Source organism: Drosophila biarmipes, chromosome X (assembly GCF_025231255.1).
Source record: "Drosophila biarmipes strain raj3 chromosome X, RU_DBia_V1.1, whole genome shotgun sequence".
Classification (NCBI taxonomy): domain Eukaryota; kingdom Metazoa; phylum Arthropoda; class Insecta; order Diptera; family Drosophilidae; genus Drosophila; species Drosophila biarmipes.
Window position 1 is genome coordinate 25,948,407 of NC_066611.1, and position 13,202 is coordinate 25,961,608.

Below are 13,202 nucleotides of genomic sequence, written 5' to 3' on the forward strand. Positions count from 1 at the left end.
CTGGCCAGCGTCGCCGCTGTCACCAGATACCCGTGGCCGCACTCCTTGGCCAGATGCCAAGTGTTAAGGCCCTCAGCAAGTGCTTCGCTTTTCCCCGAACTAAGCCCCCTCGGACTCCCTCCGCACCCCACCCCTGCGAAACCAAACCCCCTTCCATCGTAATGAGCCTCGGTGGGCCGAGCTGAAGAGCCCGGCTAATTGGAGTCTTGTTGTCCTGCCTCTCGGTTCAAGTTCAGTGGAGGGGGTCGTCCAAGGATCCTGATGGCGGCCACATAATGGCGGTAGTATTCGCCAAAGGTAACAGCTTTAAAAACTAGACTTTAAATGAAAATAAATTAAATAATAAGAGGGATAAAAAGCATATTATTTGCAATAATTAGAAACTAAATATGTGTCCAGCTCTACTCTGAAAGTAAACACGTCAAATACCCTGTGGTGATAAGCAATGCTTTTTCAGTTGTTGGATGGGCAAGGCATTTGGCCAATCTGCTTGCCTCAATACTTAAATACCAACTTTGGTACTGAATCCGCCATTTTGTGGGGATAAGACGGGAACAAAAAGGCATTCGTGGACAACACGGGCATATTGGGTTACCAGATATTGCCTAATTGAAATGTTTGCTCTATTTGGCCTCAGATGGCTTTGACACTCGCCGGCTTCCATTTCCAGATCCCAGATCCCAGATCCCAGATCTCTTATCGCGCCCAAGTGAGAAATGTCAGTGCAAGGATTGTCCCTGCCCCCATGTACACACGAATGTAGGTTCGGAAAGGAGAGTTCAGGCCACAGATGATCCCGGCAGTGCACGCCGATGGTGTCGCCTTCGGCACACAGCAAATCAACACAATGGAGGCCCGATTCGATTCCGCTTTCGATCCCTGGCTCGGGGAGGGACAGATGGGATCGGGGATCGGGGTCCGGAGTGCGGAGTGCGGAGTGCGGAGTCCTCCGCTGTGAGTGCATGTGGCTCTGAAAGCCGATCGCTTGATTGACAGTCGCAAACCTCAGTGTGCAGGGGATCAGGCTATCTCTGAAATTGGAACTATCACCTACCGGGCGTTTGGCGACAACAAAGGACAAACTTTTGCTTGGGTGCTGATTGGCTTTGATAAAAAGAAAGGAATGCGATCTCGTGGAACTCGATCTGTAGGGGGTTTGGCCGTGCCAATGGGAAATGAGCAGCAGAACCGCATTATGTTTATTCAATAAAAATAGGCACTCTGTTGCAATACTAATGCGGGCTTTCAAGTGCCAAAGGGCTTCTTTCATTTTAAATCGAATTCGAGCCCCCGGGCCGACGTATGAACCTCAGTAAATGTAGTGAAATAAAACTGATATATAGGCAATTAATTAAGATGCGGTTAACCCTTCCTTGGCCGCCAGGTAGAGTTGGCAACAGCTCTATCCGAACGCAAATCCCCACAAAGTGACTGTAATAGCTAATAAATAATAATTGATTGTATAAATCATGCATAATCGTGTGTTGAAATAGCAATCAATAGATTCGTTGTTTTCGCTCGCTCCGGCTGGCAATCGAATGCGGACCGAGATAATTATCTGTGCACTCGCAAACAACTCAATTACGGAGTACCGAGCGCCTCGCCAGCCTGGTGAAAAATTTCATTAATTAGAGGAGCCCCCCGCCCGTCCCTGACAGTGGATGTCCCCCGGCTGAGGGCATTATCCAGGCACCCCATCCCCTGCGCAGTGTAAAGTCCCTGAAAATGCCACAAAATGTTGACATATGCATTTAACTTGAACGGGGAACATTAACATTCTGACTTAGCTCTCTGCCCGGCGAAACTGGAAAACCCCCCCTGGGCTCAAGGCCCAGCACTCAGCACCCGGAACGCAGGACTCAAAACCCCTCCCCCTTAATAATAACCCTGGTTGCGGGTGATTGCTTTGATTATGCTAAATGATGACTGATGTTGCTGCTGTGCCTGCGAGTTAATGCCAACACCTAGCAACGCAATCTTGAGTGCCGAATCCGAATGCGAATCACCATCAGCATCAGCATCAGCATCAGCACTAGAATCAGAGTCGGAATCAGAGTCCCTGAAAGCCCCTGAAAGCACCTGAAACGACCTGAAACCCCTGGAAGCGGGTGCAAGTATTGCGTAACAAATGGGAAATGGAAGGGCGGCTCTGAAATTAGTTACCCGATCTAATCAGCCGGTAAACTCGTCCCGGTAATTGTTCCATCTCCCGGCTGCTGATTTGCTGATTTGCTGATGGGTGCTCCGTTGTTCTCGTCCGGGTTTTCTGGTTGCTAGTTCGCAAAGCTGCTTGAGATGTTGCTGCCGGGCATTGCCGTTGAGTGTTGCAGCTGCAACTTGCAACAGATTGATTGTGGGCATTTCGAAAAAACCGGTGGCTCGGGAGCTTTCATTTACTATCGAGTTCGATTCACACACTAAGGGTTAATATTCTACTACAGTCACCACGAGACTGCTCGAAAACTATTAAATCTTTCGCTAGTTTCGCTTGGTTTGTACTTCTTGGGTGGCTCCCCTGAACTTATCGCATGTGGCTGGCTAAATGGTGTGAGGTCTTTGCCACTAATGTTTGCTTTGCGCTTCTTCTTTTGGCATTAGCACTATGGCTTCTTTGTTACACTTGCGGCTTTTATGCTGGCTGATTTTTCTGGCCATTGCAGTTGTCCTCACGGCTGCAGTTTCCACAGCAACTCTGTCACTGCTGTTTCCCCTAAACACCTAAGGTTGTTTTTCCAGCAGTGTCATCTCGCATGATACACTCAACGCAGTTTCCCGAAAGCTTGCGTAGTGTCTATGACTGGCCGCTGCTTCTGTCAGTTTTCCCCAATCTTGGCTTACGCTCATTAGGAGTTGAATGATGCCCGAGTTTGTTTCACGAGGCAAGCCCATTGCAAGTGTAGACACCTCTGGCTGCAAGTGCTGCAACACTTTCCTCGGATCTTGCTGCCCTTTCTGCCATCTAGCTGCAATCGAGTGTTGTTGCTGGTTGCTCTGGTTGCCGCACTGCTTAATTGAGCGTATGCCAATTAGCAAGAGCGGAATTGGGCAGCAGTGGGTTAAGGGTGGCCGATGGTCTGTCGAACCTTTTAGCTTCGTTTATCAATGCAGGCCGTATTATCGACATCATTATCGAAGCTCCACACAGAGCGAATTTCGATGTGTTTCAAATGGAACTCTCTTTCGATGGCCCTCAATAAAATGTAAAAGGTTGACTGTTCATGTTCAATTCGGTGATTTGATACGTAACTGAGAGGTAAACATCGTTGTCATGGCAGTTTTTGGTGCTGCAGAGGTCTTTCGCATCTTATAGAGAGGGGATTGTAATTGCTGCGTAAATAAAAAACCATGGTATTAACTTTGGATCGCACTATATCTGCACTGAGGAGGTTTTTGTTTGCGTGCAGGACAACCGTTGCACATTTCGGCCCGCCCTGCCCGAACGGGGTGGGTCAGGGCGTAGAGTTTTCATCAAGCCACCCCGCGCACCGCGGTCCCCGCAGCTCGTTGTCAAACGATTATGACTGCTGATGTTGCTGCTTGGCTACCGTGGAGGACTTGGCCCTGGGATTGGTTTCTGTGTCTGTGCTTCTGTGCTTCTGTGCCACAGGACTGTCGTATTCCCGTATTCCCGTATTCCCGTATTCCCGTAGTCCCGTACTCCGTATTTCTGTGTTCTGTGCAGCGTTTTTATATCTCACCCCGACTTTCCCTCCGACTCGCCCCCGAATTTCCACCGACTCCCCGCTGCCCCTGCCATGCGGCTGCTCTGCCGGCGCTGCTGCATTTAATTAATTTAAAAGCGTGTGGATAATACCCTGGCATTTGCAATGAAAAGTCAAATGAATTGAAAACTCAAAATGCTTAAATCTCAAAAGCATTCGCACACAGGGACACCGAAAACCGGCGACTGAAAACAGCAAGCAGACAGGTAAAACAGCAACAGCAGCAGCAACAGCCAGTTGTCTTACCTTGTGTTTGCACCGGCCTGTGTTGTTTTAATCAGCAAATTACCCGAGAGCAAAAAGCGACAACAAAGGCGGCCAGAATTTAAAACAATAAACAACAAAATGTAATCACAATAATAATAATACCAAACACCGAATGACAATAACAACGAAAATCTGCTCATTTTTTATGTGATTTTATTTTCTTTAATTTCGTCGGCGCTTGTTTGTTTTTTTACTTCTGAACTTAAGTTTTGTTGGGCTGAAGGCTAGCAGCCAAGAAACCTTTGGACTGGGAGGGTCACTTTTCATCCGAGGTCTTTGAACACCATTTAGTTGGGCGCCTAGAAACGAGCCCAGCTCAGTGGAATGCAAAATGATTAGTAAGATAAATGTGCACCTCTCCTGAAAATAGATAGCTGAGTTTAAGGATTTTTGCCATGTTTTCGAAATCACCTTGATTAAAGCTCCCTTAACCAAATCAAATTGGCAGCAGATAAAGTTTGCCATTCTCGGAGTAAATCCAAATCCCTCAAACCGATCAATTTTTACCCTAATTGCCTTAGTCCCCCAATTAATCCTAAACAAACAAGGGCAACAGGAGGCAGCACGAGAAGAAAGAAAACTGTTTGAAGTCAACTGAAAAATTGTTGCCAAGTGGATTTGCGAGGGAGGGCAGTGAGGAGGCCTAGTCGGCAATGGGTTTGGGGGCGGACCCGAGTCCCCGATGTGGAGCCTGACGCACCTCCTCCCTTCTACACCGTGAGAATATAAAATAGTTTCAATGCTCGCCATGTTAAATGGAGCGATGTGTAGTGGAACGGAGTGTAAGTACCTTTCGTAGTTCGAAGATACTCAATGCCGTATATTGCAACCCAACTCAGTGGAACACTCCATTATGACAGTAGTAAATACTCCCACATCTTACAGGATATTTTCGCTAGTGCAGTTGCCTCGAGTGTGTGTCCCGCCCTTTCGTACTGTCATCGCGCTTTCTCCTAGTTCCTAGTTCCTAGTTCCCGACGCTTCAACCCCCTTCGCACTCCCTCCACTAGCGAGGTAGCAGAATTTGGCCTGCTTGATTTTGATTTCAACGCTAGTTAGTTAGTTAGTTCGTTATCTCTGGTGCCGTTGTACCAACCCCTACTGCCGAACACCCTATCCCGCCCCACCCCTCGACTTTCCATGAGTTTTATGTGCGATATTTGGGCTGCCGAAAAGGGGGGGTCGGGGCTTATGTACCGGAAAGTGGGGGCGGTTCGGGGGTGGTTAGGCCGGGGATGGGGGTTGGCTCGATTGGCGCTGCCTGTTTGGCCAAATGAAAAGAAACATTTTTGCCAGCAAATGAAGAAAGGCAAAATACAGCGAAAGAAAGGAAAAATGCCTGGAAAGGGGGAAAACAGCAAAGCAGAAAATCAAACCCCCGCAAAAAATAAAACGGAACAGAGAACACAAGAAGAAAAACCCCATGCAACCCCAAAAAAACAACAACAACAAATGTAAGGCGGGGGGAAGAGGAAGAGGAAGAGGAGGAAAGAAGTGCTGAGAGAGGAAGGGGAAGAGAAAGAAGAGGCGCAGAGGAGGCATTCTGACTTTGAAGTGAATTCTGGAGGGGCGAAAATGTTGTTGAAGGTGGCTTTTTGGTTCCACAAAAAAGGGGGGAAAGGATGGAAAGAAGGGGAGAGGGGTAAAGGGGCGCGAGAAACGGAGGGAGAGGGGGCAACGAAACATTAATGTAAGCAACGCAAACGCAAAGAAATTCATGCAACAAAAGGAGACACACACACAGGCGCGCTGGAGGCAGCCCCTATACTCGTCTCTCTCGCACTGCAATGGCGACAATTTAACGGTGAGCGACGCGCTGCGTCGACGTCGCTGCCGGCGCTGCTTCGGCGACATTGTGAACACGCCCTCCGCGCCAGAACGGGATGGCCATTCAGAGAGGTCGCGAGTGCGAGAGCGAGAGCACGTGGAACGCATTCCACACCGCTGTGGGAACACTGGGAACAGAGCTGGGAACAGAGCTGGAGGCAGCACTGGGAACTGCTCGGGCTAAGTTTTCTCATTTCTAAATGCGATTTTTTCGAGTCAACTCACAGCGGTCGACTCTTCTGTTGTGTTTTTGTATATTTCCGACTTTCAATAGGTGAATAGTTTAGCTTTAATATTCGAATTAAAAGCGAATGATTTAGCAAAGCAATTTATTAAACACGTAATGACTAAGGTTTTTATAATTACTTTTAACAAATTACGTAGACTTGTTCATGTTTCCATTTAATTATTAACGGTTCTTAAGTCCCTTAACTTTAATTGTTAGAGATTTTGATTATATACTTTCATATAAAGAACTTTTTTTTTACCCGCTACTCGTAGAGTAGAAGGGTATACTAGACTCGTCGGAAAGTATGTACATACCAGGTAGACGGAAAACTTTTCGACCCCATAAAGTATATAGTACATACATATTTCTTGATCAGAATCACTAGCGGAATCCATCTAGCCATGTCCGTCTGTCCGTATGAACGCTGAGACCCCTCTGAGATAAGAGATAGAACAGTCAGACTAGGCATGCAGATTCCTCGGCTGCCTGCGCAGCGCAAATTTTTTTCTGCGCGGGCCACGCCTACTCTGACGCCCACAATCCCCGGAAATTTGCAGCGCCTACAGTTCTTATGATAGAACGAAATATTAACTGAAAAGTATCTTATTTGTTTATTTAAATTTTAAATTATATTTCCATAAATGTCTGCAATGTACATTTTACAGTATAGTTTTATTGGTACTAAGAACTAGGTTACTGGAGGTTCTGAAGCTGACAATTTTATTATTTCTTTAAGTTTAGTTAAATAGCCTTATTATACCTAGCCGTACAACATTTTATACAGTTTTTTAGAGGAAATCCAGTCGGATCTGCTCAAAACTGCAAAACTTACATTAATGTTTAAAATTAAGGATATTTTCCTAGGGTTCTCACCCCGAGAGTGATCGAAACGTATTGTTTCTCGGGAGCCCTAGCTCTTGAACCCGATTCCGCGGGCTTTCCAGGGGGAAATAAGAGGGATCCAGTGGAATGAACGGAATGAGCCACCGTGGAGGCATTTCTTTATTTATTTATTTGGCTTCCTTAACGAACTCTTCTTGTCAGCTGGACTGGCTTTGTTGTCAGCTGTAAAAAACCGAAATTTATGCAATGACAGTGTCAGATCAGATCAGATGAACACAAAGGGAAACGGGTAGCAGGGCGGCACCGGCACCGGCACCGGCACCGGCCCAGCACCAACTGCATTATTTATCGCATTTCGGGCGAGTGAGTCCGAGTCATTTAAATATTGTATTTAAAAAACAATAATGAATTCGGTGCGTTTTTGTTGGTGCAAAAATAGCATAAAATCGCATAAACAATTCAACTTAAATCACACGCCTTTATATGCTAAAGCAATGCGTGTTGATAGCCATATATGCAAATGCCCGTATGTAACTTCGTTGATTTCCCAGCTTCATCTTTTGTTGTGGGCCATTTTTCAACACAAGTAGCACATTCCACAGGCCACAATGCGGCCGGAGTAAACAAAGACCCGAAATCCATTTATGTATCTTCTTATTTTGTATATACTGTATGAGGCAGGGCAGCCCCACGAATTTTGAGAAGTCGTCGTTATTTGTGCTACCATCTCGCTCGCGCTTGAAATGGGTATTTTTCAAAACATTTTTCATACTAATTAATCAAATTAAGCTTAACCTTTTGTTGGGCCCAGCTACCATCCGAGAAGTATCTCATGGATGGGGGAACCGAAAACCGAAGACGGAGAGGTGACCCCATCCAAAAAAAGAAGCACCCCAAAGTTTTCGAAATCGACCTCCGACCTTAGAGTACTGAACTGTAGGTGCCCCTTTTTGACAGTTAATTTTTGAGTTTCAGTAAGAGTGATATGAATTGGAAAGTGTGTTGGTTTCAGTTCAACTTAGCTGCTTTAAAATTACGCTTTTTCCCTTTCCATTGGTTAGGTAACTCTTGAGAATTTTTCTTGATTCCATCTATCAGATCTTAATAAAGCTATCCACTCGAGACTAAGAACTAACGCAAGCCGAATCCACCTATTCGAAGCTAGTTGAATGTGAAACAAAGGCCTTAAAAGTTTGAAAAAAGTTCTTCTGAGAGCAAAAAGTTTGGAAAGCCAATGTCATTAGATACTTGTCTTGGCCTCCACCACTTAATATGTCTTTTCTCTATATCCTCAATACCCCCACATTTTTTGGCACTTTGGCACTGGCGCTTAGATGGCTCCCCGCCAATTTGTCAGACTTCAATCAGGCTGCGATCCGCTGGCAACAGAAAATATTAAAAGTCCACTCGCACATTAATTAGCGGCTTTAATGCCAAAGCTTTTCTCTTCTCTTTGATTGTGGTCTATTGATTCTGTGCCAAAATTTTCCATGTGCCAAACAACCGTCCTTTGTTCTGTCTTTTTGTCCCAACTCAATTAATCAGTTGTCAAGAAATGCATAATAAAAAAGTGAGATGAGAGATTTCCCCACCGAAACTTCGACTGGTTCTGCTTAGCATAAGTTTTTTCCTCTTTTTCGCCGGCTTCACGGTTGATCAGCGGACCACTTCAAAGGCGAAGCCGTAGCCGTCAACCTGCTGCGGGGATTTTTCAGGGTTTTCCGGGGGCTTCGAGGCGGAGTTACGGGCTGCAAATCAAAATAAACACACACGCCGCACATTATCGGGCAAGTGCAGCAGGCGCCGCCGGAACGGGGTGGCTACACGGCCAGAAAAGGGGGACAGTTAGAGCAAAAGAAGGGTTCGATCTTTCGTAAATACTGCCCGAATATAGTTATACCGAAAAGAAGCGTTCGATCTTTTGTAAATACTGCCTGAATATAAAATATATTCTATGTACCTGTAAATATTATAAAAATAAATATATAAATATTATCAGAGCTTAAAAAGTTATGATATGTTTTTCGAGCTTTGCAAGCTCTGTGCTTTATATTCTAATTATTGAAGTGGTGCGTAAGATATTTTTGAGGAATGTCTCTCAGTGCAAGGACAGTGGGTCCGAAGTCAGCGGTGGTTGGATGGGGTGGTTTAAGTGGTTCACATGGTTCACATGGCTCTCCATTAGCCGAAGCCAAGCCAAAATTAAGTTGATAAATAAAATGCCGAAAAGGCAGCCGCCGTCGCCCTGCGTGAAAGATGAAAACATTGACGGGCGGTAAGGATAAGGTCTCCTCCTCACCAGCGTCATCACGGTCCCCATCTCCTGCCGCAGGATCGGATCGGCATCTGGATTCCAGTGGCCCTTAATCAGATGAGGGGCAGGTCACGTGGCGGCTGACAAATCGACCACCGGCAGCAACCGCTAATCAACAGCGAAAGTGGTCCATCTAGTACACTTGGGGAGTGCCCGGGGTAGCGAATGTAGGTGAGACGGCGCTTGTTTTTTGAGAAATGGAGATGTACAGTAAAGTGGGCGTAAACTAAATTTATAAAATATACCTTACATGTCAACAATTTCTTCAATAATAATACCAATCAATCAATGGGCTAGTGTTGTCTGACCATCCTTCAGAGAATATACCTATTCTAAATGTATTTATAATGAACCGTGATGGCTCCAGTTGATGGCTTCCATCGCCGAGTCATCATTTACTGGGTGCATTTTTAAAGGCAATTAATTATCAGCATTAATCATAAACTGGAGGGTAGGTGTCCAATTAAAAGCATCGGCAAAATCAGGCCAGCGACCAATCTTATCTTTTGCAAACTGCAGACTAATTGGCGGTTTTCGGCCAGGCCTAACCCAATCGCTTCGGTTCGGGAAAGCAGGACCCGGTTAAGAGCCACCCCGAAAACGGGCTGGGAGGGAAAACACTGACTGGATGCTATTTTATTAAGCGCCGCTCTCGCCGGGGGTTACGTTCGCGTTTACGTGCCGCTAAAAGGCGCAGCGGAAGATTAAAAACATTTTCCTGCCGGGGAAGCATCTCAATTTGCTGGCTTCCTCCGGCCCCCAAGCCCAGCCAGACCAAGAAAAAGCGAGACCCAAGCGGAACCCAGCCAACAGCGATTCCTAGACCAGCAAAATGCACTCGACGAAGCCTCATAAATACCGAATTAGTTGGTAATTCTATAAGCAACACGCGCCCATTGATGACGACGTCGGCCGATGGAGATGGATTGCCACTGCTGTGCGGGGTCCGGGGCTCGGGTCCCTGTTCTCTGCCAGGGAAAATTGAAATGGAATGGAAATGGGATGGGGAAAGCAAAAAGAAGAAAGAAATGGGTCGCGTGTCTCGGCAGATAGCACGCGAAACGGCATGGAACCGGTGCGGGGGGGTCCGCCATTCGAGAAGTTTGGGAATCGATGGATCGCCCAGATAGACGGCTCGTAAAGCCCTCCATAGGATGGCCTCTATCTCGCCGGCTCTCCGGTTCTCCGGTTCTCCGGTTCGCAATCTGATTGAGCCGCAGCACGCGCCGCCAGCTGGTGCGACAATTAGCCGCAAATGGCAAATGAATTTCCCAGCATTTTCATTAGCATAATTAATCGCAAATAACAAGCGGCAGCGGTCGACGCAGATTAACTCTGAGTGGGCTCGTTAAAAGGAAAAACCAAGCTATTTATGGCAGGGAGTGCAGCAGCGCTATTTCGCTCCAGGGGCTGGACAATCAGGAACCGTTCTCCTAGGATCATAAGGCCAGAAAGGCACATAAATAATATAACACTGCATCGCACGGAGTGCGGTGTGCGTTGCTAGGATGGAGGTAAGGTTTTACTCAACCTTCAGTTTGCAAAAATATATGGCATAATGACTTATATTCAACAATTTGAAGGCGTCACAATTGGTTTTTAAGTCTCAATAATTAAAAATGTCGAAGTACAACCTTAGCTTGTGAAGAATTACTCCCCAAGCTAAAGTTCTTATGGCTGCCCTGCATTATAATTATGATTCATTAAAGAGGTTGAGATAAACTAGTTTGTTTGATTGAAAACACGGCATCACGGCTACTCAATCTCCTTTTCGTTGAGTGTAGTCGGGGTCGGGGCGTGGCAAGTTTTATGATCTGAATTAATGGCTTATGATGATGATGGCTGACTCGGGTCGCCCTGCCTCGCCCGGCTCGCCTTGGAACGCACTGCAAGTGGGAATGGGACTGGCAGTGGAGGTGCCTCAATAGCTGTCCAGGCGCAGTCGAAGGGCGTTTTCGGGTTGGGGGTTGGGGGTTCGGGACTCGGGACTCGGGACTCGGGAGTCGGGACCCGGGATCAGCGGACGCGTGCCCCACGGCTGCCAATAAATGCGCGAGTGCAAACAAACAGCCGCGGCCACTGGAAGTGAGACTCAGAAGCGATTGGCTTCGGACCGCCAGGAATGTTCTGGCAGCCGCCGAGGATCGGGTTCGGCTTGCCCAGCCGAATTCCTCGCACTCAGGTGTGTATCGGTCGACGGGACCTATGACTCAGCTTAGTTTAGAAGAAAAAGCTTCTCGAAGGATGATAAAGAAAAACTCAAAATAAGTTGTTTCTTTTCGTATCACTAGTAATTGTTCCGTCAGTTTTCCCTCCGGTTTTCCAGTTCACCCAGGCCAAAGATGCTGCAGAAGGTCGAATAAATAAAAAGACGGGCCTGTGTTTTTTCTTTATATATATTATTCATCTGATCATATTTTTGTGAACTTTTTACAATTATTTTAGTTTTCTTTCGGTTTATAATTAAAAAAAAAAAAGAATTAACCAGTTTGCTTAAACGTTAGCATATAATTATACATAATATATAGGGACCATATATATAATTATATATATGCTGTATATAGATCCGCTCTTAAATATTAATAACTAATTTCCTCATCTTTCTCATCCCTCTAGATCATCTTACATTGTTTTTCGCTTAAAGAGTATCCCGCGGAAAAAAAATGTTCTTAGTTTAAGTGAATTAAATGCTAAATATTCTTCGATTTTCCTTACATGCTTTTGCTTATGAGTGTGTTGCTGTGTGTGGGCTGCCGTTTGTTGTGTGTGTGTGATCGTGTTTTTTAAACAAGTTGTCAAGCTTAAATTACAATTAAATTGAAATTAAAACTAAACAAAATTCCAGAAAACTCCATTGAACTATCTTTGCTTGTGTGCCTGTCTGCGTCGTGTGTGGTTTAATATTACAAAAGTTTGTCGTATTTGTTTATATATATTCATAAATCTTTTAGCGTTTTGTATGAAGAACATTTACACACACACATATATATCATTAATATATATATATTTACCAAATATTTTCCATGTTTTTTAGGGTTTTGTACATTTTTTAAAAATTACATTAAATTAATTTATAAATATTTCTTGTCGTTTTTGTTTCGCTTTTGGATTGTGGCTTGTTTTTATTTGCAATAAAATGTCCTATATGTAATAATATATCAATCAATCGTCGTCGTCTGTGGTATTTCATCGTTTGTGTCTATCATTCCGAGTCGCTTAGTTGCTAGATACTTTTGTCTTCTGCACGGACTCCCTTAGTTGGGCCTCCGCTATTACTTTATTATATGCTTTTAAAGTCTGAAATGTCAATTCGTTTTAGCTGATTTGGGTTTATATTCTCTATATATCTTTATATGTTATGTATAAATATTTTTGTTTTTGCTTTGTTTTGTTATATAAAGACGACAAAATGATGATTTGAACTTTAAACTTCTTTTCCTTTTCTCGTTTTTTAGTAATGTTATGTCTTAGTTTGGTTTAAAGAACTTGAAATTGGAATTAAGTGCTAGCGTTATGATATGCTAAGCCTGCCCGATGGTGGTGCAGCTCCTGTTGTGTTTTTCCTGAAGACCCCCAGAACCCTTCCTGGGGACCCCCAACCCCCTGGCCTTACCATGGAATGGTCTACGTATTGCATTTAAAAACTCTCCTTCCGACTTACAAATTACGCCTTCCTCACGCTCCCTCGCTTGCGTTTGCTCCTGGAATTTGGGAATCTAACAAATGTCTGCGTTTGTCATGGGGCTTCCTGTTTTATCACTCATTTTCTTCGTTGATCCTGGCGGCTTAAGCTAGGTCTATATTCCTATGCATAGTTATAGATTTATTCATTTATTATTATTATTATTATTATTATTCATTTTATTCAATCTCTGCTTTTTACACACGCTTCTAGATTAGGGGTTTACTATGTATATAAAAAAAATTCTTGTTAACTACAAAAAAATGGGAACTCGACCCAGCGGGGGTTTCCCTTCCCGATCATACTTGGTATCTGGAG